The sequence below is a fragment of the Siphateles boraxobius genome, unplaced genomic scaffold (genome assembly GCF_051911475.1).
Source record: "Siphateles boraxobius isolate OS27281-9 unplaced genomic scaffold, OSU_SipBor_1 240, whole genome shotgun sequence".
NCBI lineage: Eukaryota > Metazoa > Chordata > Actinopteri > Cypriniformes > Leuciscidae > Siphateles > Siphateles boraxobius.
In genome coordinates, this window is record NW_027508856.1 from 732,501 (window position 1) to 737,500 (window position 5,000).

Below are 5,000 nucleotides of genomic sequence, written 5' to 3' on the forward strand. Positions count from 1 at the left end.
CAATGGGAAATATGTTAGTGAGAAACTCCTATTACCAAACATGAGAGCCAAGAAAATCTGGTGTCCAAACACAAGAAGTGCTTTTCAGATCCTGTCTGAGAGTAAACACGAAAACTACAAGCACATAATAATTCACACAGGGACAAATGACTTAAGGGCCATGAAGGGCCGTGTGGCTCCTGTGATGAGAGAGGTGGCGATCACAGCCACACGTTTCCCACAGGCCAGAATAACTCTGTCCACACTGCTGCCACGCACCGACGTGCCGTTCCACGTGATCCATGGGAATAATGTGGAACTCTCCAGAAGCTGTGCACTTATTCCCAATGTTCATCTCGCCCATCACAAAGACATACGGCCTCATCATATGTATGACCACGTACATCTCAACAAGCAAGGAGTGAAAGTCTTCGCCAGAGTGCTGAAAAGCACAGCCCTTGGAAACACAGCAAGAAACAGAAACTTCGATAACAAGAGAAGCTCTCAGCCACCAAGAAGCCCTCGTCCTCCATCACAACACAAGAGCTACACAACAGCGAGAAGCCCTCGTCCTCCAGCAGAGCCCAGATCGGCCCCCGGCCCTCCATCACGACACAGGAGCTACGCAGCGGCCGCTCAACAACCCCAGAACCCTGCAGCCGCTGAACTCAACCAGATAAGACATCTGCTGAACATCATCTGCTCCAGACTGAGGACATAACCTGCATAACACACGCACACACACATATACAAACACACATTATAGAAGAACCCATGAAATCTTTTAAAATCAGTAGTTGGAATATACAAGGTCTGCACTCTTCTACGTTTGGTAATAAGACTGCAGACCAAGACTTACTCAGCAGTGTAACTGGTATGGACATCTGTATCTTTCATGAGACGTGGTGTCGTAGTAATGAGACTTTACAGTGTCCAATAGGATACAAGGAAATTATAGTTCCTTCATCAAAAATTTCTAAAATAAAATGTGGCCGAGACTCAGGTGGAATACTTATATGGCACAAAGACGATTTAAAACATTCAATTACAATTGCTAAAAGAGGAAAATCTTCTATTTGGCTTGAAATGAAATCCATCATTTCACAGTCCAGTCTTTACCTCTGTGCCGTCTATATTCCCCCTCACGAGTCTCCCTATTACGAAGAGGACAGCTTTCCAACATTACAGGCTGACATCTTACACTTTCAGTCCAGAGGAAATGTCCTCGTCTGCGGAGACTTAAACGCCAGAACAGGGCGAGAAATTGATTATGTAAATATTGTAGATAATGACCACATCCTCAATGACACCACGTTTCATTCCTCATCAAATATCACACCAAGAAACAGCTATGATAACTCAGTGAACATTAATGGAAAACAAATGTTAAAACTCTGTAAAGGTTTAGGTCTCTACATCATCAATGGCAGGACTCGTGGAGATACTTTAGGTAGATTCACTTACTGCTCCAGATTAGGAACCAGTGTGGTTGATTATTCAATAACAGATATTGACCCAAGCTTTATTAATGCCTTCACAGTCAGACCTCAGCTCCCGATCTCCGATCACTGCCAAACTGTGCTTTATCTGAAAGCCCCGTGTGAAATAACTAAAACTTCTCCACTTGATTCTGAAAAACTGTTTCCTTTGAAACCTAAACTCAAATGGAATCAATCCAACTCGGATCAATTCAAAGAAAATATGAACAGTCCTACTATATTAAAAATGCTGGATGAATTTATGTCCACTGATTTCACTTTAGATATTAATGGAATAAATTTAGCAACAAAAAACTTAAATTACATATTCAAAACATTGATGACTCTATCTAACATTAAACCGCAAAGCAAACATAAAACAGATCAACAGAGAATGAGAAAGGATGTGTGGTTCGATGATGAATGTGCAGGTCTCAGAAAAGAGCTGAGGAGACTCTCTAACAAAAAGCACAAAGACCCGTCCAGCCAGACATTACGGCTTTCTTATTCAGACTGTCTGCAAAATTATAAAAGACTTTTGTGGAACAAAAGAGAACAATATACTTAAATCCAAAATTGATGAAATTGATAATTCGGTAGATCATAACACTTTCTGGAATCTTTATAAAAAACTAGAAAAACCCAAATTAGAGATGTCACTCCAGAATGGCACAATTTGGAAATCTTACTTTGAAAATTTGTATCGAATAATTGCACCAGCGGACCTTAACCAACCTCAGAGTAAAATACAGAAAACATTAGAAGACTTGGAGAAAACAATTAAAAATTATCAAAATCCATTAGATAAATCTATAACAATATCTGAAATATTAGAACACATTAAAAATCTTAAATTAAAGAAAGCATGTGGACAAGATCACATTAGTTATGAAATGCTTAAACTCAGCAGTCCCAGCATGATTATAACTCTAGCCAAATTATTTAATCTGGTGTTCTGGTCCGGAAGCTTCCCTGAGATCTGGTCTGAAGGAATCATCACCCCCATATTTAAGAAAGGTGATCGATTCGACCCTAATAGTTATCGCGGCATCAGTGTGGGCAGTGCTTTAGGAAAACTGTTCTGCAGGATCATAAACACACGCATTGTCTCACACATCTCATCACACAACATTTTAAATAAAGCACAGATTGGCTTTCTACCAAAACACCGCACATCCGACCACATCTATTCTCTACACACCCTCATCAACAAAAACATCAACGACAAACAAAGGAAAATATTTGCATGTTTTGTAGACTTTAAAAAAGCATTCGACTCAATTTGGCATGATGGTCTACTATACAAAATCCTACAAATTGGCATTGGCGGAAAAACGTTTGATATTATCAAATCTCTGTACAGCAACAGTAAAAGTGCGGTGAAAATCAGGAACTACAGAAGCGCGTTCTTCCAGCAGGGCCGTGGAGTGAGTGAGTGTGTGTGTGTGTGTGTGTGTGTGTGTGTGTGTGTGTTCTTCCAGCAGGGCCGTGGAGTGAGGCAGGGCTGCAGTCTGAGCCCGACTCTATTCAACATCTACATCAATGATCTGGCATCAGCGCTGGAGAGCTCTACTGTCCCCGGCCTCACTCTACAGCACACACAGGTCAAGGGTCAGGGGTCAGAGGTCAGATGTCTGCTGTACGCGGATGATCTGGTCCTGCTGTCCCGCACACCTGAGGGCCTTCAGCAGAGCCTGTCCCTGCTGGAACAGTACTGTCAAGACTGGGCCCTGACCGTCAATCTGGACAAAACCAGAGTCATGGTGTTCCAGAAGAAGAACAGATCTCAGGAACACAAACACCAGTTCCTGTATAAAGGCCAGGTCCTGCAGCACAGCACTAGCTATAGCTATCTGTGTCTGTGTGTGTGTGTGTGTGTGTGTGTGTGTGTGTGTGTGTGTGTGTGTGTGTGTGTGTGTGTGTGTGTGTGTGTGTGTCTGTGTGTGTGTGTGTATGAGGCCAGGTCCTGCAGCACAGCACTAGCTATAGCTATCTGAGTGTGTGTGTGTGTGTGTGTGTGTGTGTGTGTGTGTGTGTGTGTGTGTGTGTGTGAGAGTGAGTGTGTGTGTGTGTGTGTGTGTGTGTGTGTGTGTGTGTGTGTGTGTGTGTGTGTGTGTGTGTGTGTGTGTGTGTGTGAGCCTGCAGGGCTGAGCTAGGCTTGTACCCGCTGAACATCGAGATCCAGAAGAGATGTGTTCAGTTCTGGCATCACCTCCATCAGTCTGATCCAGAGTCAGTCCAATATAAAGCCCTCCTCGCCAATGAAAGCTCAGCAGAAGCTCATCCTCTAAACACACTCGCTCTTCAACTCCTCCATCAGACTAAACCCCCCGCTGACTACAGCTACAGCCCCAAAACTATTGTTAAAGAAATATACACACATCTAAAAGACACTCATGATCAATCACTAAAAGCAAGTTTTGACCTCCAAAATAAACTCAAATGTTACTCGACCCTCAATAGAACCACTAAATTGGCCAGTTATCTATTTATTAAACATTTTAAAGAAAGACAAATCCTCTCCAAATACAGATTAAGTGACCATGATCTAGAGATAGAGAGAGGTAGACATAGACAAACACGGAGAGAGAGAGAGAGCAGAGGATCTGTAGACACTGTGATCTACAGCACATAGAGGATGAGGAACACTTTCTGCTCTTCTGTCTCAAATATACCGATATAAGAGAAACTTTTCTGTCCAGATTTGAAACCTTGATTCCGTCATTCTTTGAACTGAGTGACACTGAAACAATGTCCTTCTTACTGGGAGAAGATGTTAATACAGCTGCACTAGCAGCTAAATATGTGCTAGCTATTCACAACGCCAGAGACAGCTAATTCTCTGGAGTGACCCACTGTATTTATTCATCTATTAAGATAGATTATTTTTATTTATCTATCTATTTACAATGTTACATATTTTATTTGTTTGTTTGTTTCATTATTTATATATATAATATGTTGATGCTTTGAGATTGAGTGAGAGATTGAGTGAGAGATCGAGAGTGAGAGATTGAGAGAGTGAGAGAGTGAGACACAGAGAGTGAGAGACAGAGAGTGAGAGAGTGAGAGATTGAGTGAGTGAGAGAGTGAGACACAGAGAGTGAGAGACAGAGAGTGAGAGACTGAGAGAGTGAGACACAGAGAGTGAGAGACAGAGAGTGAGAGTGAGAGAGTGAGAGACAGAGAGTGAGAGTGAGAGAGTGAGAGACAGAGAGTGAGAGAGTGAGAGTGAGAGAGTGAGAGATTGAGAGAGTGAGACACAGAGAGTGAGAGACAGAGAGTGAGAGACTGAGAGAGTGAGAGACAGAGAGTGAGAGTGAGAGAGTGAGAGAGAGAGATTGAGAGAGTGAGACACAGAGAGTGAGAGACAGAGAGTGAGAGTGAGAGAGTGAGAGACAGAGAGTGAGAGTGAGAGAGTGAGAGACAGAGAGTGAGAGAGTGAGAGTGAGAGAGTGAGAGAGTGAGAGAGTGAGAGATTGAGAGAGTGAGAGTGAGAGAGTGAGAGACAGAGAGTGAGAGTGAGAGAGTGAGAGATTGAGA